This window comes from Alexandromys fortis, unplaced genomic scaffold (genome assembly GCF_014885135.2).
Source record: "Alexandromys fortis isolate MF-2015 unplaced genomic scaffold, M_Fortis_MF-2015_v1.1 scaffold_75, whole genome shotgun sequence".
Classification (NCBI taxonomy): Eukaryota; Metazoa; Chordata; class Mammalia; order Rodentia; family Cricetidae; genus Alexandromys; species Alexandromys fortis.
The window spans coordinates 7,711,067-7,733,675 of record NW_026067956.1 but is presented as its reverse complement, the minus strand read 5'-3'; positions in this window follow the sequence as shown (position 1 = coordinate 7,733,675).

The window sequence follows — 22,609 nt, the reverse complement described above, 5'->3', positions numbered from 1 at the left end:
ATGGTGGGTGCACATGTGTGTGGTAGGTACACATGTGTGTATGTGTGGTGGGTGCACATGTGTATGTGGTAGGTACACATGTGTGTGGTGGGTACACACGTGTGTGTGGTGTGCAGGGTGTGCACACGTGTGTGCATCTATGTGCTTGCTTGCATGAAGCCCAGAGAAAGATGCTGAGTATCCAGCTCCATTGATCTCTTCCTTATTCTTCCTGACAGGATCTCTTAATGAAGCTGGAGCTTGTCACTTAGGGGCTAGGTTGTTGGCCAGTGGGTCCCAGGAAACTTCTGTTTCTGCCTCCACTCCCCAACACTGGAGTTATGGGCCCTTCTGCCCCTCCCCCACACCCCAGTGTTTATGAGGTGCTGAGGATCTGAACTCAGATCTCCACGCTGTGCTCACTAGTGCTCTTACCCACTGTTTCATCTCCTCAGACCCAAGCATGTTATTTTAGCGGAAGTCTTTCCTCATGGAAACACAAGGAGTTCATGTGTATGGGGTGGGGTGGAGCAGGGGTGGCGCAGGTTATTTGTGTGTATGTGTGGGGAATGTTTGGTGGTGTCTTTCCCAAGAATTATATCTTATATGGTTCCTGAAAGAAAACAACACAACTTTGCAAGGACGTTGTAGAAGATCTGAAACATTCTTGGTTTTTCAGTGTCTTTTGCCCATGTTGTGCCCAAGCACACTGTGTTCTAGCTTGGGTTAATCAAAATCAGCTACCTCTACTGAAGGTCTCTGAGAATCTGCACTACGAGAGAATTGTTTTCTTTTTTTTTTTAATTCATTTTTTCCTTTTCCAACTGTTTCCAGAATTTTCCAGCTTCAGCATATGCTGCTGACAACAGGAATTTACATCTGTTCTTCAGAGGACGACGCTGTCTTTCACAAGTCGGTGACTGGGCAGGCCCGTTTCATCAAGCTGTACAGGTATGCCATCTTTATAATTTTAACACCCCGGGCTCAACAGAATTCTTAATTTCGCTGAGGCTTGTTGTTCATCTCGGTTTCCATGGTTCCTGGTTATAAATCAAATGATGAGTTTTCACTTTCCTGTTTATTTTGTTGACTGAATAACCCATCAAAGCAGGGTTTTAAAGCAACACCAAACAGCTACGTGTCAATCAAATAGCTAAGACAAGCAGCTAAACCCCTTTAGCTAAAACCCCAGGCAAATCAAATTGTGTGCTCCGCCCAGGCCTGTGGCACGGCACCGAGACCACATAACCATTGTAGAGTGAAAACAGTGGCAAATTATAAGTTATGGGACATCTGGAGGCCATGAATACGCCTTATAACTCACTGATAAGATTTCAAAATAATAATGATAATGATGAGGAGGATGATATTACTTCTAATAATAAACGACGCTTCCAAAAAATCTCGTGTTTGCAGTAACCAGCTTCAAATGAGGGGCGGCTGCTGCGTTATCAATTCTGCATCCCGAGAGACAGTTTACTGTGGGTGGTTTCACGATGCATTCTTGAGAAGCCTCCAGATTTTAAGTGTACAATATAAATTCCTTATGAAAAGTGCAGCGCCCGTCTGTTTTATGGATGGTACCACACCTCCTTCATTTTCTTGTGATCATTCAATAATAAAAGGTGGGCGCAGAAAACCTCTCCACAAGTCTGAACATCAGGTTCCGATCCAGTTGATTTCAGTGGTCAATCCTCACTTTTCCCATCTCAGGAGTCCATGGTGTTCTTAAACATCATTTATATGAGTTGAATGTGTCAGTGTTTACTGTTGGAGAAGATGAAATTGAGCAAATTTAAAGCGCGTGCTTGGAGCCCTCAATCAGCAGGAAGATGGTTGTGGTCCATGCAGCCCTGGGGAGACTCAGCTGTAGGATGGAGGGGAAGCAAGAGTGGAAGAAACAAATGGAGATAATTTAAACCCCAGAGACCTCTCCGAAAGAGGTTTAGGGACCTGAGGAGGTCCCCAGGTCCCACTCTGAGAAATGCTAGCTTGGACTTATATTTTTGTTGTTTATTTACATGAAAAATAATTTCAGTGTTGTCTTCCTCAGGGTTTCTATTACTGCAGCGAGACACCATGACCAGAGAACAAGGCAGGGAGGAAAGGGCTTATTTGGCTTACATACCCACTTCACTGTTCCTCATGGAAGGAAGTCAGGGCAGGAACTCAAACAGGGCAGGAACCTGGAGGGAGAAGCTAACGCAGAGGCCATGGGAGAGTTCTTCTTACCTGCTGTTCACCATGGCTTGCTCAGCCTGCTTCCTTCTAGGACTCAGGACCACAAGCTCAGGAGTGAACCTGAATGAACCAGGCTCTCCCCCATCAATCACTAAGTAAGAAAACTTCTCACAGGCTTGTCTCATCTTAGGGAGGCATTTTCTCAGTCGCGGTTCCCTCTCTCCAAAGACTTTGCTTGTATCATATTGACGTAAACTAGCCAACCCAGGGGCGCTTGTGGGCATTTTTTAAGTGAGTGCGGGTGCAGGTGCACTCAGAGCCCAGAGGAGGACATCTGGTGTCCCCTCTATCACTCTCTGCCTTGTTCTCTCGAGGTGGGGTGTCTCACTGTTTCTGCATAGGCCGGAGGCAGATGTTTTTTGTTGCCGGCATACCACCAGCACATGTTACAGGCATGTGGGGCCACACATAGCTTTTCATGTAGATTCTGGTGATCTGAACATAGCTCTTTATGCTTGCACAGCAAAGTTCTTATCCACCAAGCCATCTCTCAAGCCTGAATTTTTATTTATTTATTTATTTTGTGTTTTGAGACAAGGTCTCATGTGGCTCAGGCTGGCTTCAAATGTAGCTAAGGCGGCTTGGAGCTCCTTGTCCCCCTTCCCCCACCTCCCAGGTGATGGGGTGGCAGACATCAGCCACCAGGCTCGCTTTATGTCCTGTGACTGTTCAACATTTACCAACATCTTGCACGAACTTATTAAGCAATGGGTGACGAACTGCTTGAAAGGTGTCGTTTCTAAGTGTGGCTTTTAGAATCCGCCAAAACTGCCCTTGGCTTCAATTCTCTTACTTGCTAGGTGTGCGGTCATGGGCAAACCCTGCCAGCACTCAGACCCCGAGTCTACCATGAAATGGGAGTGTGTGTGGTCATCGTGAGGACACACAGGGACCTGTGATGTACCCAGCTCACGAGAGGTCTTCAGCAGTTCTATCTGGAGGAGAAGCAAAAACAGAGCAGACAGCATCTCTGCTGCCAGGCTCCCCCATCCTCCCTGCAGGGCAAGGGCTTTACTGATTACTGTGGTATGAGCCAAGCAGAGTGCTCCTGGGAGGGATGGCTGGGAGAGAGGTGGAAGACAGCTTTCAACCTCCCCCTCATCCCGTGCCCTGGTCCTTCCCTACGGTGTGTTTATCTTTAAACGCTTTGATCTAAAATGAGCCGTTCCGTGCACTTCCAAAGTCCAGGCGTATTTGGTTCCCTCTATGTAGGCTCTGTTATTTTGTCAGTTGAAGTTTTGCTCCTGCTAAGACAGTACGGATGGGCCTCCCCCTCTCCTCCTGGCACCTGCCCCTCGTTTGGGCTCCTGCAGCTCAGGTGCTTTGTTGAACCCTTTTCACAACAGCCTTTGCTCTGTCCATTTACCCTTGAACCTGGCGCCGAATGTGTTTGAGGTGACCTTTCTTGGTAAGATGAGACTCATTCGTCATTTCCTGTTAACTTTGAGGTTTTGTGTCACTCCTGGGAGACAGTCTTTGTTTGGTGCCTTCCTCTAGGGCTGCACAAGAAGGACTGACCCTGTTCTAAAGACAGCGGTGACTAAGGTGGTGGGCGGTAGGGCACATCTCTGTTGAGTTAAGGGACATGGCCCATACTTAGGAAATTCGGAGGCCAGAGGCTCTTGGTTTTCCCCAGGGGATGGGTTGACACTGTCTTCAGCCTCCACACATTCCTAGGGTCACTTCTGAGTTTTCTTGTCTCATTTAGTGTTTTGGATAGTGCATTCTTGCCTATTCTTGTTTTCTGGCGATTTATGAGAGCTGAGCTTCCCCTCCCCTCCCCTCCCCTCCATCTCTTTCCTTTCCCTGTTGGGATGGTTGGGTTTTACGTGACAATCCACGGCTACCAGTCATTTTACTTTATCTATGTTGTGGCAGGAGTGCTTGAGAATCCTGAGCCTCTCGTGATATCCAGGCATCTCCTCCCTCCAAGGCTTCCATATAAAGTGCACCCCAACTGTTATCAACTCCTAAGCCCACTTGGTCCACCAGGGGTAAAGTGGGACCCTGATGTAGGGAAAAATTAAAGTTATATTTCTTCTGTGCACAAAATAAGATGAACTCAGGGGGCAAAAGCTTCCTAACCTGATGTCCTTCCTCCCCTTTGGAAAAGGACAGAGACAAGTCCTGTTGGTGCCCTGAAGACCTTGCCCTAGTTTGGTGCCCAGCAGTGTGGTATGCCCATTGATCCCACATCCTCCTTTCAGGGGTGCCCGCTATTTGCACCGTATCTTCAGATATGCGTTGGTTGAAGCAGTCAGCAATAACTGCCAGCCAGTGTACTCAACTGTGATGCCCCACGCAATGGCTGGGCTCCTTTCTCAATACCATTCCAGCCTGCCCTCTATCTCCAGTCCAAATCCTTCAACACCCTAGGGATGGCTCTGAGCACCTGGAAGGCTTGTGGCAATTTTTGAGAGCCGAGCTTTATCTGGTTGCCACAACATTAAGAGCAAGTCAGAGCGTTCTTTCTTCCTAATGGAAAGTCGCCTTACCACTAGCTTGCTTGAAACGTACTCTTGGGAAGACGTGCGGAAAAGCACATATGATATGCTGACATTGTATTTGTGTAATTGCGAACAAGCCACACACATAGGCAGGTGTCATAGGAAGACACAGTGGTTAGAGGAGTAGCTGGGGAGGCCTCCCTGCCCCCCAACCTGTATGGCTCTGTCTTGCTACAGGCTTAACCTAAGTTCCCTGCAAATTCTCAGCCTTACCTCCCCTGGAGTCTTGTGTTGCTTGTTAGTCTTAGCTTGTTTTAACGGGCTAAACTTCAATGATGCCAGACGTGTTTGAGATGCCCCTGCCATGGTATGCACCTCCTTCTCAGAGCTTTGGGGTTCTAGGGGACCATGGGCAGTGGTGTGAGACGGGAGCGGTCCTGCGGTTGAGGGTGTGCCGTGTCCTGGCTTTGTTACTGGCTCTGGCAACCTGAATCGTGCCGGAGTCTTGACTTCTGATGCTCTGCAAGTCACTGATTGTGGTGCTACATCGCAACTGTCAGCTTGAGGGGGTTTAGGATCACCATGGCAATAAATTTTTGGGTATGTCTTAGAAGGATTTTCTATAGTAGGTTATTTGAGAAGGAAAAAAAAAAACACCCTAAATGTGGACAGTGAGAGTCTATGCTCTGGGGTTCCTGGACTGAATAAACAGGAGAAAGTGAGTTGGGCGCGAGCATCCATTTCTTTCTGCTTTGTGGCTGTGGATGCAATGCGACTCTGTGTCTGGTCCCTGCCACTAGGCCTTCCTGGCCACAATGGACTGAGTCGCCAGGATTCAAATCTAAAACGAACCCTTCCTTCTGCCAGTCGCTCTATCAAGTGTTTGGTCACAGCATTGAAAACAGCAATGGTTACAGACACCAACTCCCATCAACCCAGAGGAAGCTCGATCGTGGCAAACCTTCCTGTGAAACTATCCAGTCACAACATGCAGACAGCCTCGGAAACATGTCCTACAAGGTGACATCTGGGCTGAGGCGAGTATTGGTGTCTCGAACTGAAATGACCTTTGTCTTACCTAAGCTGCTTGATCTGAAGCCATCGGAAGGCTGTGCACTTGTGACTTAAGAGGTAGCCCACGTGGAGGGCTCCTCAGAGTCGCTTCAGGCTGCTCCGCTGACCGGAGGATCTGTTCAGACTTTCGCGCACCTCCCGGTCAAACCCCTCTTGTAGAAGAAACAAAGCCACCTGTGAACAGCAGTTCCGTGTTGGGCTTGCTCTGGTGGATGCTCAGCCCCGAGCGAGGGAATTTAATATCCCGTCTTTCTCTCATGGAAATGAAGGGATGCGAAGTGATAGGTCCCAACAAAAGGACACCGATGACACCACACTCACCACCTTTTGAGGAACAAAGCTGAATTTTAGATTCCGCAGATAAGTGATAATGCATGAAAGGGTGGATTGTGGCTTTGGGGGGAGGGGAGGACGAAGCCTTGCTGAACCCGAGCCATTCCGAGCCATTCCGGCGCACAGGGCTAGGGCAGGGGGTGTGAGGGCACCATTGTTTGAGAAGCACCATGAGAGGTCTACCAGGTCAGCGTGGTTCCAGAGGCGAAGGCAGATGTCAGGTCTTCAGACCCAGGCGAGTCTCCTACGGTGAGGACGAGCCTGATGCTGCAGCAGTACACTTACAATTACAAATAACGCTCACTTCATCTTGAGATAAATCTACTTCTGTGTTGTGCTGAAGCGGGGTTCCCAGAGTGACTGGAACAGTAGAACCAGACCCCACAGGTCATGGAGGTCTCCTGTTGGTCGGCCCTTCCAGGTCCCGCAGCGGTGCAAACAAGTTCCACCTGCTTCATGTATGTCAGGTCTCAGTCCCATCAGGTTTCTTATGTGTGAGGAATGGCGTCACGCAGTTTTGATTCGATTTTCCTACTGACTGGTGCTGACTGCCCTGTGACCTGCTTAGTAAGCATTCCTAATCTACCTGGGGAAAGGTTCTTCATGTATCTTTCCCCATTTTTGTTTTATTATTTTCTTTATATGACTGTTAGACAATTTTAGAAATGAGTCCTGGATTGGATAAATGGTTGGCAAATTAAAAAAAAATCTGTTTTTTTTTCTTCCTCTTGGGGGAAGTAGAATACAGAAGCATCAAAAGAAAGGGAACTGAAGAAAGATCTGATATAGATGAAGCTGCCATGATCTTGGTCTAGGAGAAGAAGAGGGAAAGAAAGTATATTTTTGCAAACATGAGTTTTTAGGTTTGCTTAAAGATGATCACTGCAGTTTTAGGAACATCATCTGACTGATGGCCAGCCATGGGGGGGCATCCTCCCTTTCTCAGACTTAACAAAACAAGATTTACGTTTTAACTATTTGTATCTCTGTGTGTGTGTGTGTGTGTATCTGTCTCTGTGTGGGTGTGTGTACAAGAGTGTGGTACCAGTGGAGGCCAGAAGGTGTTGAATCCCCTGGAGCTGGAGTTACAGGGGACCGTGAGCTACCCATTATGGGTGCTGAAAACAGACCACGGTCCTGTTGGAGGGCAGGGAGTGCTCTTATCCCGCTGAGCATCCCTCCTGCCTGCATCCGCATCGCATCTCTCCCAGACTGGAAACACAGCGATGTGCTGAACTGTAGTGACACAGCTTAGTCATGTTCCAACTCTGCTGGCAGCAGTGCCCACTTGCGAGGGTCCCTGCTAGGGCTGCTGAGGTGAGGCGTGTAACACTTTCATCCTTCAGTCATCTTAGAGGTGACTCTGTGCAAGGAGAGTGTGGGGGAGACCAAAGTAAGTGGGGATCTCCTTCCAGAGCAGATGGTGGTGATTCTTTCTAATGGGTTGTAGTTTTGGAAGAAGCAATGGGCTCAGGACTCTACATGTTGAATCTGGGACTGCTGGTTGGGTTTTTCTTACAGCATCAAATTGGACGTTTAAGACAAAGAATTAAGTCTCAGAAATGGAGCTTATAGTTAGTTTCAGTGAAGACTCCCATCCGTGACGGCGTACTACTGCCTGAGATCCACGGTCCCGCCATCCCACTCCAGGCTCACTCTCATGATCACAAGGTTCCAGCCTTGACCTTTCCACTGCATGATTCTGTTCACAGATGGTATGGATGAGGAAGGCATGTCACAGGCATTCACTCATGAGCTCTGCCAGGCCGCGAAACTGGTGAACCAAACAACACAGAGAACAAGGCTGTGGTCAAAGCAACTGGGGTTCTGTTTGGCACCACTGCTCCATGGACCCTTGGGTGCACCTGCTTGCCTGAGGAAGAGGACCTTGCCTTTTCACCATCTTTATTTCCTCTCAGGATCTGCTTTTTGATTCTATACTTTATAGCAATTGGCTCAGTCATAGTTTTATTTTTTTACAGTCACGCATAACACATTTTTTAAAGAACACTTTAGATTTATTTTACCTTATTGTATGAATGTTTTGCCTGTATGTGCACCATGTGTCTATCTGTTGGATCCCCTGGAACTGGGTTTATAGATGGTTGTGTGCCATCATATGGGTGACGGGAATCAAACCCAGGTCCTTTGCAAGATCAACAAGTGCTCTTAACCACAGAGCTATCTCTCCATCCCTGTAACATGTTTGTTTTGTTTTTTTTTTCGAGGCAGGGCTTCTCTGTAGCTTTGGAGCCTGTCCTGGAACTAGCTCTTGTAGACCAGGCTGACCTCAAACTCACAGAGATCTGCCTTTCTCTGCCTCCCGAGTGCTGGGATTAAAGGTGTGCACCACTACTGCTCAGCCCTATAACACATTTGATAGCTATGGTGTTCACTGTAGTTGTTTCTTGTATTCGGCTTACACGGGTCCATACGCTCTACCTGGGTATTAACTATCAGACAACTTCCCTCATAGACACAGAGTCTGCACACATTGTGGTTGAAGCACAGACACAGGGCATCCACCTCGTCCTTGTCTTCTCCTTCACTGGGCTGCCCCAGGGACAGAGCGGACCTACTCTTACAAGGTCCTCACTGTGCTGACCTGTGAATATCAGATACTGTCACCTGCGGCTGTGTTCATCTTACACCCGAGAGCTGTGTCGGACTATATCCAGGATCGGTCACCGCGATGACGCAGGCACTGTGGAGGTCACTAAATGAGGTCTTCTCATCTCCTCCGCTCGCTCATAGCTCTGTCTAACACAAACAATGATGCATCTGTTGGAGTGGCTTCGTTTTCTCGTACAAGCGAAGGGCTGTGCGCACGTCTTGCTTTGATGGGAATGTGGTATTGCCTTTACCTGTCCCTGTGGAGCAGTGTGACTGTGTTTACATAGCATTAATACAAAAGCATCAAGACAGCACAGCCCTCAGCTCTGGGATCCCTTTCAGGCAGAGTCTGGCTCAAATTTCTTTAATATGGTACCATTGTCGGGCTCAGACATTATTTCTGCCTATCCTAATTTGTTCGCGGTAATATGTGAAGGCAATACAAATGCCTCAGATTTTCAGGTTTATGAATAAAAACGGGCAGATACTCCACATGAGAACATGCCCAGTGTTCTTTTATTGGTTGGAAGGGGGTCCCTGTACCCACATATACTAAAGTGTGCACCTGCCTTCAATAAGCCTGAATCAGCATATGTAAGTGAACTGCTTGCCAAATTTGGCTTGTAAATCAAGAATAAAAAGAGCAGACGTGTTTCTAGGCAAGGGAAAAAGTGAAGAGGTTCAGTGGAGATTTGTGAGCTGAAAATGGTCAGTCAAGCCCGTGAAATCCTCTGAAATAGCCCATGCATTTGTAGTAGTTTTCAGATTTCAGAGAAATAGGGGAAAATTAGCTAAATACTCTAACACTGCCCAGAGCTATGAGGTCATACACATTGTGCAATTTAAAATCCCCGTTCTTTCTACCATCATAAGAAACAGAAGGCAGATAAAAACTATCAGCATAGCTATTGGATAATCCACTTAATGCTCGTACAAAACAAAACCCTGATCCTGGGCCTGGAGTGAGTGATTGTTCTGTCAATGAAATGGTTACTGTGCAAACACGAGGACCTGGATTCGAACCCTAGAACCCATGCACAGAACCTGGACCTAATTAGTCCAAGTGTTGGAGGGACTGAGTCAAGTGGATCCCTGGAGTTTGCTGGCTAGTGGCCTAGTCCCCTTGGCAAGCAAGTTTCATGCCAGTGAGAGACCCTGTCTCAAAAACAAGATAGATGGCCCCTGAGCAGCAACATCAAGGTTGCCCTGTGCTCTTCATCTGTGTGTGTGTGCACTTATGTGTGCGTGCACACTCACAAGCATGATCACACACACAGGTGCTTGCACTGATCATAGTGTTCTTATGCATTTTGTTGTGCCAGACTCAGATTCTGTGGCAGGTAATGGGACTGCATTCAGTGAATAATTCATTCTCTCCCTCCCTCCCTCCCTCTCTCCCTCCCTCTCTCCCTCTCTCTCTTTCTCTCTCTTCCTTCCTCTCTGTCTCTCTCTCCCTTCCTCCCTCCCTCTCTCTCTTTCTCTCTCTCATTTTTCCCTCTCACTCACCCTCTTTCCCCTTCTTTCTTTCTCTCTGTGTATGTGTGTTGCCAGGGACAGAACCTCATGAGTGTACTCTCGCACAGAGCTACACTCCAGACGGACATACAATTTCTGATGCTGTGTTTGTTTGTGGGGGTTGAGAGGGGTGAGGAGAGAGGGACAGTAGAAGAAAGAGGAAGAGGAGAAAAGAAGGAGAGGGAGAGAGAGACAGAGATAGAGACAAAGAGAGATTCATTTAGCTGTGCGAGGCTTGGGGTCACAGTGGCATCGACTGTAGACATAGGATTGGAGGAAGACGAAAAGGGAGGCAGAAAGCACATGTCAATTGCCGTTGACAGCTCAGAAGTGTGAGGATTAACTACGCCATGCGATGGAGGTACTGGAAGTGTTTTGAGGCCAGAAAACAGGTGCAAGCAGGATGCGCTAAGGAACGGAGAAGAGCCCAGAGACACCGGGTGATCTCACCCACCTACGCTGAGCTTCAGAGAGCAGAAGCCACCTCTAAGCTCCTGTTGTCTTGGCATTTATTTATTTCACGGAGTACTGGGATCCATAAGGACACTTCATATTGGATACGTTTCCTTCTGACACATTGTGTCCTAATCTACAGCTCCTGCCCGCCCCGTGTTTTTACCCCTCACCGTCCTTCAGTCCTCTTCATCCCTTCATTCTCTGAACCTCTACCTTCATGTCATCTATGTGTGCTGTTTTTGTATTTATATAAAATCTAAGAGTCACAAAAGAGAAGAAAACATGGAGTATTTGTTGTTCCGAGACTAAACTCACTTATACGAGATACTTCAGTGCATACTTCTCAAGGGATTTAACTCCATTTTCTTTAAGGCTGAATAAAGCAATTGTTCATACACACCATATTTTCTTTATTTATTCCTCTGCACAGCTAGGTTAATGTCACGATTTAGCCACTGTAAATGGTTCCCTTCCCCCACCCCGGTCTACATTTGTGTCAGCAGTGTGTAAGGTTCCCCTCCCCCCACCCCTGGTCTACATTTATGCCAATAGTGTGTAAGGTTCTCCTCCCCCACCCTCCCCAGAATTTGTGATTTGTTTTCTTAATGACACCCTTAACTAGGTTAGGGTGGACTCTCAATGTAGCTTTAATTTGTATTTCTCCAATGGCTTGTGATGGGAACCAGTTTTTCATATGTTTGTTGGACCTTGGTGCTTCTTTTATTGAGATATATCTGTTTGTTTATTAGACTATATGTATATTCTGCTATGTTATCTGATTTCTTAGTTTACTTTCTTGAATTCTTCATATTGTCTAGATATTACTCTTCTGTCAGATATGCAGTTAGTGTTTTTGTTTTTCTTATTCCATAGATTGTCTCTTCCCTGAATGGCTCCTTTTGCTGTGCAGGAGCTGTTGTATCTAAACTAACCCATCTCCATTAATCTGTGCATCACTGTGAGGTGTGGTCTACCAGCAAAGTTTCAGGGGGGGGGGCTCCAGGAGAGGCATCTGTCTCCCATGGCAGCTACACAGCTTCTCTTTGACTCTGCCTACTCTTTCCTCTTCTATCTGCTTGGAGCTCCCACCTTGCCCTATTCTGCTAAGCCACTGGCCAAAACAGCTTTATTCATTAACCAATAAAGGCAACATACAGACAGAAGGACATCCCATACCACCAGGATTATCGGGGAAGAGGGTACTTAAGTTGAGAATATGCCTCATCAATTTAGCCTATAAGCAAGTCTGTGGGCATTTTCATTATTAATGATTGATGTGGGATGGGCCCAGCTCACTGTGGGCAATGGTAGCCCTGGGCAGTTGGTCTTGGGTTTTATCAAAGCAGGCTGAGCAAGCCATGGGGAGCAAGCAAGTGAACATCACCCCTCTATGGCCTCTGCTTCAATCTGCCTGTAGGTTACTTCCTTGAGTTCCTTGACCTCTCTTCCGAATGGAATGTAAACTCTAAGCAGAAATAAACCCATTCCTTACCAATTTGCTTTTGGTCATGGTGTCTACCACAGCAACAGAAAACAGACTTGGGCATTCCTCTAATTTTAGTTTTGCTATCTTTATAGAAAATTTGGTGGTTGTGGTTGTGTGTGTTTGAATATGGGTCTTTTCTTATGTCCCACTGATCTACGTACGTTTCTGGTTCTGTGTCATTACCATGATGTTTTGGTTACTCTGGGTCAGTAATATAACTTGAAATCAGGCATTGTTATTCTGATCAGGCCTGCTTTAGTGGTTCCATATAGATTTTAAGGTTGCTTCTCTGCCTCTGTGAAGAATGCTTTGGAATTTTGAAGGGTCTTGTATTTAATTTGAGGATTATTTTTTGTAGCATAACCATTTTTCACTATGTTTTAATTCTGCCGATTTACGATTATGGGCAATTCTTCCATCTTATGGAGTATAATCTACTTTTTTTCTCTAGTGTTTTCATCATGGAAGTCTTTCACTTCCTTGGTTAGGTTTATTACAAGGTCTTCTCTTTAACTTTTTGAACGTGAAGGTGTTGTGAACGGGAGTGCTCTTCTGATTTACTTCTCAGCACATTTATCATCGGTGGATAGGAAGGTTATTGATTTTAAAAATCACTTTATTCGAATTAACTCACAAATGTAAACATCACACAGATAGTTTTAGGAACTCAAACACATGCCCTCTCCCAAACGCTGCAAAGCTCAGTAAACATCTGTACAGTTTGAATGGCCGTTGTGAAGCATTGGAGATACCAATATTTGAATGTTGATTTTGTATCCTGCTACTTTGTTAAAAGTATTGATGGGATACTAGAGTTTTTTGGTGGAGTCTTTAGGGCATCTTACTTATAGAATCATATAATCACAAATAAGGATGCTTTGACTGCTTCCTTTTCAGTTTGTATCCATTTATTTCCTTCCTATGCCTGATGGTTCTGGCTATGATTCCAATCACTTCTCATTCAATACTGGATAAGGGAGGAGAAAGTAGAACACCCTTGTATTATTTCTTATTTTGGTGAAAATGCTTTGAGCTTTTTTCTGACTTAGTGTAATGTCAACAGAATTGTTACATATAGTTTGTTGAGATGTATCCCTTACATATTTAGCTTTTTCATGGTTTTAATAATGAAGAGGTGTTGGGTTTTGTTAAGAGCCTTTTCTGCATCTATTTGATGTGGGAGTGTCATATATCAATCTGTTGATTTCATTGGCTGAGCAATAAAGAAACTGCTGGCCCTGATAGGTTAACAGATAGGTGGGCTGAATAAACAGGATAGGATGCTGGGCGGAAGAGGAAGTGCGGTCAGACTCTGCTCTGCTCCCGGAGAGACCCGACAGCTCTGCTGGAGCAGAGACGCCATGCTCAGCTCTCCTGGGTAGACGCGATAGCTCTGCTCTCTGAGGCACACGCGATGAAGATGGATGTAGGCTAGAATCTTCCCGGTAAGCGCACCTTGGGGTACTTACACACATTATTAGAAATGGGCTAGTCCAGGTGCGAGAATTAGCCTGTAAGGGCTAGAGTTCATGGGCCAAGCAGTTCTTTAAATGAATAGTTTGTGTGTTGTTATTTCGGGCGTGAGCTAGCCAAGCGGCTGGGGTGTTGGGGACGCAGCCCCGCCGCTTCTTATTTCAACATCTATTGAGATGATTGTGAGATCTCTGTCCTTGAGTCCTTATGAGTGATGTATTGATTTGTATATGTTGAACCATCCTTGCATTCCTGGAATGAAGCCAACTTGATCATAATGAGTGATCTTTTTTATGTGTTCTTGAATTTGTTCATACTCATTCTCCTGTTATCTGCTGATTTTTTTTTCTAGAGATTTTGAGCCACAAGTTGATGACTGCTGAAGCTCTGACATGAACTATATTATTTTTAGTTCTTAGCTCTTAGTCAGGGCAGCTGTAAGATTAGGATAGGGACCAGATGTTTCATGTTCTTGTTTATGGTAAACCAGCTACTCCCCAGGAACATTTCTTCACACCACCCCCCTTCCAACCTGAGTTCCCAGACTTTCTTAATGTTAGGGAAAGGAGCTTCCTGGGCAAACCCAAACACATTCTTTGTCAGCCTGTGCTAATTATGTTTATAATTACCAAGTACAGTTTATATCAAGCTCTAGTGTGGAAAGTTGGTACAGGCAGAGGGACACATCTGTGGTGGATTCCACATGTGGAATTCTAAATCTTCATTCCTTGTTTTTATTTTCTCATCAGGGGGATGTTAACAGACCTTCCTAGGCTAGGTCTCTTTCAAGCTACACATGCAGAGGACATGGGAGACAGACGAGGGACATTTAATGAGCAATGTCCAACTATCTACTATCTTTGGCCTTACATTATTGGCAGCAAGTCAATGTAGATGAAAAATTGGTATATTTTTGGTTATTTTCATAATAAGCAGGACAGTTATTTATAATCTTAGTTTGTATCAAGGCTGGTGTCTTATTCTGTAATTGGGAGTCAGGAACTTTTTTGAATCTTTGTCCAAATTGGTTTTTGATCAATCATATGTAAATGTAATAAAAATGATGTACAAAAAGGTGATGGGCTTGAGATGAAGTCACAAAAGCAGGCTTGATGCCTGGGGGAAGATTGACTGTAGCATGCAAAGGAATGTGATTTGACTAATTGTTCTAAGTTGTTGATATTTTAATTTTAGTGTTTGTGATTAATTCTATGTTTAATTTTGTGTATGTACATGTCTGCATGTACAATCACATATGTACATGTGATTGTAGGTGTCTTTGGAGGCCAGAAGAGGGCATTGGACCCCGTGGAGCTAGTTTGATAGGGACTTGTGAGTGCTGGGAACTGAACTCAGGTCCTCAGTAAGGGCAGTGTGAGCTCTTATCCATGAGCCAACTCTATGGCTCCAACTGTTGGCATTTTGAAGCCTCTGAGAAAGCACATCCCTCACTCAGTGACTGCTCTCATGCCCCAGTGTGTGGTGACTGGTATAAGTCATAGGTAAAACTGATCACAGAGAACACAGGCAGGAAGGGCTTGTGCTCAGTGGAGTAGCCCTTGCCTAAAATCCTCGCACCAATAGAGGCAGAAGGACAGAGTTCAAGACCATCCTCATAGGAAACTCTAGGCCATATATCTTTACTTAAACCAGAAGCCAAAACACCAAAACCAAAACCAAAAGTCTTTTGGACCTGTTGGAACAGTTCAGTGACAAAATGCTTGTCTGATACTAGCACACACAAGGCCCCATGTTCTATCCCTAACACACACAGAAAACTAGATCAGACCAAACCAAACCAGACCAGACTACACCAAACCAGACCAGACCAAACCAAACCAGACCAAACATCACAGAGCTGGCATTTAATGAAGGCAGTCTATTCTCTGTTTAACTGCAAGAAGGGTGTGTGATCCAAGGCCTGGTGGGTGTTGAAGGAGAACTGGCTCTCAGGACTAGTTCTGTGACCTTGGCCAGACTGACCTCCAGAAGCTTTGACGTCACAAGCGAAACAGAAATGCCAGTAGTAGAGCACCCTTGAGGCTGCTATCAGATGGATATCATCAGCCTGGCGTCTTCTCAGCACTGGTTTTCAGTTTACCTGGTAAACCGAGGGTAAGGACAAGATCCTAACTCCATAGACAGCTCACTCTTCGTCTGGCTTACGGTGTCGTTACTATTTCCACTGGGGCCACAGCTCCAGTGGTCCTGTGGGTCAGTAAGCAAAGAAGCTCAGCAGCACAAGGGTGAACTACAGATTTGTGGCACCAGTGTAGTATTGTGACAATAGCATAGTTAGTGAATCTACTTGACAAATATAGTCATGTTTCACTTTCCATGGAGGTCCAAGACCTCCAGTATACCAAGTCTGCAGAAGTTTGCATAGAACCAATGAACATCCTCCGGAGTCTTATGGCATTGGGGTCCCTCCTGTACCTTTGTCCTAATTGGCCTTCAAGCAGTCATTTGCAAAAGAACGATGGACAAAGAGGTGACAGGCTGAATGTAACACCAGGAAGGGTCCGACTTGGGAAAACCAGGAGTAAGAGCCATAGCTCTGCAAGATGGCAACCCCAGCCTCACGCCATTGCTGTTAGCAGCGAGGACATGTAAGGAGTCTTCTTGGTCACTGAGTGAGCAGCTAGGACATGTAAGGAGTCTTCTTGGTCACTGAGTGAGCAGCTAGGACACGTAAGGAGTCTCTTTGGCTTGCAGGGCTCAGCTTCATCGTTCTGGAAAGAGAGCAGTAGAGTAGCAACAACTATGGAGATGCTGCGCTCGCAACAATATTTATTGCACTAACTTGACAGAAATAGTTTGAAATGATTTATGATTATATTCACAATAGCCAAGAATCTTCTAACAATGGCAGCGGTTGGTTTTATGTGCACTTCTTTTGTTGTCTGAAGAAAGACTTGCTTGTGAGTTGAACTCGAGGAAAATAGATGTGAATGCATGAGTGGGTTTGCACACATATATTAATGCCCCATGCATGATTTTATGAGACTCAAGGGTATTATATAATATGTATTCATAATATGTATCCTTGCACATTTTTTACTCTGGAAAGCACTTTCCTCAACAGAGTTAATATTTCTGGCATGATTTAATAAACAATTCACTGTGGTGGGAATCACGTGTCTAGATGAGACGCGATAGTAAGTTCATAGGCGGCCCAGGAGGAACAGGTCCTAGCTGCAATGACGTCATGCTCCTACTCCATCTCTGGGCCCGAATAATGTGGAAGCAGTGAGTAACTCCGGCTGAAGAACTCTCCTGGTGCAGTGAGGGTGGGTGCTGGATGTGTAGGAAAGAGACCGTGTCAGATTTTCCTATTTGCTGTTCAAGAAAGAATCTGTCTATAAACACAGAAAGGTATAGCCCTCCAGATGTTTTGAAACAATTTGGTTATGTATTAAACATGCAAGCTACTGTTTTGGTCTTTGAAATGGGAACTAAAATGACTTCTGATTGCTTCTGAAGCCACAACAGGATTCACACGTGTTTTCAATGAGCATGGTCTAGCAGGCATTAACTTCCAGCTATAAATTATTTGTTGCGAATGGAAAAATGAGTCGCCCGAAAGAGGTAAAAAGAAATCTGTTGCCTGTCCATGTTCAGCCTTGGATATACACACTGAAGACCTTAGGTTTTGCCTCACCAAAATTTTGAGATTTGTTCCTAAAGCCGGAAAAAAAAAAAAAACCTGGGAGAAAGTGGAGAGAACAGAACGCAGGAAGTGGACGGAGACTACCTGGCCTGTGATGGGGATGGGACGAGATAGCATTGCATTGTGGGACTCTGTCAGCTGCAGCTGCCGGCTTTCAGCTGAGTGTTGAGCCTCAAGGTAGAAAGGAAGAACCCAGTATGAGTTCCGGTGTGAAATATGTGAGCCTCCGTTATTTCCTTTATTCCATTCAGCGTTTGTGCTCACACGTTGTGTGTGAGTGGCCCGATGTTGAAGATCAGGCACGGAGGACACGCCGGTCACCATGATGGTGTCCTAAGAAGCTTCGTTTCCTTCCTCGTTTGTGTCAATGCGGTTGAAAGGGCAGCTGCAAGGGCGGCTGCCGAATTTCTGGGTCGTGGATACATTTCGTACTTTCTCTCCCATGTGGATCCATAGGCTCTAGCGTAGCCATCCTCCTTGGTGGGTTTGCCCCTAGAAAACACTTTTCTTCTATCTACTTTTGGCTTCTAAAGCTCTCCAAACAGGTCAGAAAAAAAATTTCCTAATATTCTAGACAAATGGAAGCAAAAATACGTTGTAATTATGTCTAAGCCTCTTCATAAATCTCCAGAGCATTTCCCAGTGTGTTTCAGATGGCCGGCTAAATAGTTCCTATTTTTTCCTCATTCATATTAGATAAAAAAGTAAATAAACAACCCAAATTTAAATAGCAGCAGTCACTGCAAGTCCAAATATCTATCAATCATCTTTATTCACAAATAAGGGACATATATATCCCACAGACTTAAGGGGAGAATGAAATAAGTGCTATCATGGTTGATTAGCTACAAAATCCATAAAAAGCAAGGGGCAAATTAGAATCAAATTTTAAAGAATTTATTTCATTTTTTTCAATTACATAAAAATTCAAAACAGACCCGGGAACCCTGTGGATTTGATTTTCATATGGCTGCGATGCAGTTAGTGTTTGGAGAGGAGGCCGAGGAAACCTTGAAGCAATCTGATGAGATTTCCTGACTTGGGTCCACCCAGGCTGCCCACCTCAAGGCATTTTTGGCTTTTCCATTAGAGACACAGTCTGGAGCAAATGACTTTAACATGGGTATTTGTCTCTGAGCTGTGGGGCCGGGCTGGTGGCTTGGCAAGTGTTCTAGTCATTTGCAGGTGCCTGTGGCTTCCATAAAGATCACACTGGAACATGTGATGCGTGTATGAGGAGGAAGGGCTATTTGCTGTGCGTATACCAGGGACATGTACCTTACACACAGCTTACCGGGACAGAGGTGTATCCGTATGAAAACGCGGATATACAGAAGTATATACATACTACACACATGTTCATATACAGATGCAGTCACACATACAGATGCACACACACAAACCCACATATGGGTGTATGTATACACACACACACACACACATTCATGCCCCATGCATGCGTGTACCCACTTGCCTTGTTTCTCATACGCACTGACATAATCTTGAGTTGCGCTGTTGAAAATTGTTCCGGAAGGCTGGGATCCATGCTCAGAACAAAGCTTTGGAACCACCTGGTCTAGAGCAGGGAGAGACCTGGGTGGTGTGTCACTAGGCTCTGGTACGAGATGGATAAAGACCTGCTGGTGGTAGCACTGAGGTTATTTGTTGCAATTGGTGCTGGTAGGGGCTCAGCGGCTGATGCTGGCAGGGGGGCAGCCGGAGCACCAATCTGCCCGGAGGATACAGGAAGCACTTGTCTTCCAGATCATGTAAGGGATGCCCTGCCATCTGTTTTTTCTTTCCTCACATTGTTTGTTGACGGTGCCTTAGGCTCTCTGGCCTTTTTTTTTTTTTTTTTTTTTGTGACATCCTTCTTCTCACATCCCTACTTCCCCATGCTGAGGCAATATTATTTTTGAATTGTTTATAGCTGGCTTGGAACCATTTTCCTACCCTTCCCCTGGTTCACAATAAACCCCTCTCCATTCCCATCCTTAGCAGCCAGGTTGTCAAAGGAAAGGTATACCTCTTTTGTCCGCATCTCATCTGCAGCGGATCCCAGAGACGAGGAACCTCTTCTTGTGGCTGCTTGCTCCCCAGAAGTGTCCAGAAGGGAAGAAGGAGGTGGCTTTAAAAGAGGGTGAGGGACAACAGAGGAGGGAGGGGAAGCGGGTAGAACTCAGACAGCTCAGCTTCTCAGTTCTACTTTACATTACCTCCCTTGAGTTAGAGGCTGTCGCTTTCTGTCATCTTTTCTGGTAGTAAGGTTCAGCCCAGTGTAATTTGCATCAAAGGGGAGAGTTACTAGTTACTGGTACTGTGCCAGTCAGCCACAGGTTTGAAAAGACCCCAGGTCTGATGTTCTGGACCTCAGGGCTTAGAGGTTCTGGGGTGCCAGCTATACTGTGGAAGTGCTACCTGCATACATCCACACAAGGCCTGCACCCCTCCCTTTGGGGCATCTCTTCATCTCGGACTCCCCAGCAAGTTCTGCCTATTGCTTTCATTTTCGAGATTTCAGATCATATTTCAATTGTCAGCTTTTCAGGGCTACCCAGTCCAGCTAATCCCAGCGAGTAGAAAGGAGTCCATATTCTTGGTGGTGGTCGGCTGGGGAGGCCTCTTGTCTCAAACAGTCTGGTTTTTTTTTTTTTTTTTGACCCCAGCATTGTTGGAATTCAGGGAATGCTTCTGGAGGGTCTCAAAAATGGAAGGGGCTCGCTCCCAGGCTCCATATAGCTCAAGAGGAACACGGCTAGAGGCTGAGGGGACCTGAACAGCTGTCTGCATTTGCCTTTGCACGTGGGTTTCCTTGAATCTGAACAGCACCCACAAAGAAGGGAGAGGCACGAGGGAACACACAGCTTGTTGACTTTCCTTAGATCTGTGACACCCAGCCAGGTGCTACTTTATAGGGCTCTTTCAGACTAATTTCTGAGGGTTAAGGCCAGCCCATGTGATTATGAGGAAGTTTCCAGAATATGTGAGGTGTGGCTGTGGCTGGCTGTATGCATGGCATCGGGGGTGGGGGCAGTCACACCTGGAGGAGGTGAACAAACATCACAGGGTATCCTTGCAGTATTAAACCATGTCTTCACCTGGGTATTTTAGTGTTGAAAACGGCTTGGAATTATAGTCACGGGGGCTGCTTACTTGCTTTTGTAAGGTAGAGAAAAGAAGGTAAGCTTGACCGGGTAAGGAGGGACAATGGAAATTTGGGTTGAGTATTGATCACCAGGGCAACTATGCACGGAAGTGCAGGGCAATGCCAAAAACCAAAACAAAACACTCTGACCTACTCTAAACTAAATAACAACAAAAACAGGAGAGCTCCCAAGAAACCGAATGCTTAGAAATGAAAGGCTGATGTGAGATTTTCATATAAAGCCGTCCCGAGGAGCTCTCCAGATCAGCAGGGCCCACGACTGAACTGTGATGCTCAGGGAGGTTGCTCCTGAATGTTTAGAGAAGGGAACCCTAAAGAATTTGTGGAATCCAGGGAGGCTAGAGTTGAACTCATTTGCTCAGCCTGGAATCTGTCTGTACTGAAGGAGCTACAGAACTGGCCCTAGAGACCAGAATGTGCATCTAGAAGAATTGGCAGGAATTGGCGTCCACATCCCTTATTGCTGAAGCTAACTAAGGGCATGTCTTCACTAATACTTGCTGATCAGAGAGAGAGAGAAAGAAGTTAGTGGCTCGTTAGAGGTCCTCACGAGGAACTGTGTCTGACTGTCATGTTAACATGTAAAGGTAAGATGAAACACAAGGAAGACTTGTCTCCATTGGGCCATATGGAGGGAGAGGGAGGAGAAGGAGGAAGCCGAAGCTTCTCTTCTACCCATGTGTGCTGGTGGCAGAATTAGTAGCATGAAGAACAACTGTTTTATGCTAGTGAACAGCTTTTCTGAGACCACGGTGAATAGAGTATATAGAGGACATTAGTTCCAGGACACCAAGGATAGAAAGGAGGCTCGCAGCCCAACCTGGGGCTGTAACATCCAGCCTGTTGGTGAGCAGCTCCGAGGTGTGTCCCAGAGGAGTTCCTGAGTGGTTTCCAGTTAGTGTACTCTCTGGGTGTGATCTGAGAAAGGACTCAAGCCCACCGCTAACACTGAGTGCAGGCGCAGGCACGGCTCTGTCTGGGAACCCGAGTTTAAAGCAAGGATGGAGAGAGAGGCAGGCCTAGCAGGTGCGTATTGTGGACACAGTGGACCAGGGCTTCTGAGACAGGTCTCGGGCCTTGCTGACCGTCTTTGTCCCTGCTCGGGGCAGGTTAAGAGGAGTCATGGGGTGGACCTGTGGCATTCACTGGAATCCTGCATTTGGGAGGCAGGAGTATGGAGCTTGAGGCAACCTGGGCTATGTTAGGAGATCATCTTACCAAAAGGAAGAAAAGAAAGGAAAAGCAAGACCTGTGCCATAGCTCAGTGGATAAAGGTGCTTGTTGTCAAGTCTGTTGTCCAAGTTTGGTAGAAAGAGAACTAACATAAGGCTTGTTCTCTGACCTCGGCATGCACACTATGGCTGTAACTTTCTCCCAAATAAAAAATGGGAGGGGGCAAACAGGAACTCCTTCCTTAAATCTCTTTCTTGGTTAAACTGTCCTTTTTTTTCTGTCTGTCCATCCATCCTTCCATCTATACATCCACCATCTATCCACCCACCATCTACCTATTTGAGACAGGGTATCCCGATGTAGACCGGGCTGGCCTGACACACAAGGAGATCTATTTGCTTCTTGACTTTGACACTCACATAGTATTAATACCTTGTCTTCTTGCATCTACATTTCAGGAAACTTTAAGACAGTCGATGTAATCTTAAAGGAATTTTTGCCTTTGTGAATCTTAACTTCATCTTGGTGTGGGAAAGTTAAGTCCACAGTTAAGACAGAATCTGTTGTAGGAATGGCACCCTGCTGACCTGGTAAGGCTCAAGCACAAGGGCTGGGGCAATAGATTACTGTTTTACCTTCATGCATAGATGCTATCGTGCCGTGTGTGTATGTGTGCATGTGTGTGTGTGTGTGTGTGTGTACACGCATGTGCGTGTCTTTGGACCAGCAACTCCTAAGGTGTGGCCCTGGAAACTTGGGAGACACTCAGAGTTTTCAGACTTCCAGGACCTATCCCAGATCCTCTGAGTTCCTGTGGTGGAGTTCACATCTGATCCATCCTTTCGGGCATCACTAATGCACGTTAGAGCTGATAACCACCAGTTTAAGCCAGCGTGTCTTCAGTTCTGTGGGCACATGACCACCTGCAGGTCTTAAAGTCCAGCTTTCATTTGGTGGGGCTGGGCGGGGCTGGGTGGGGCTGG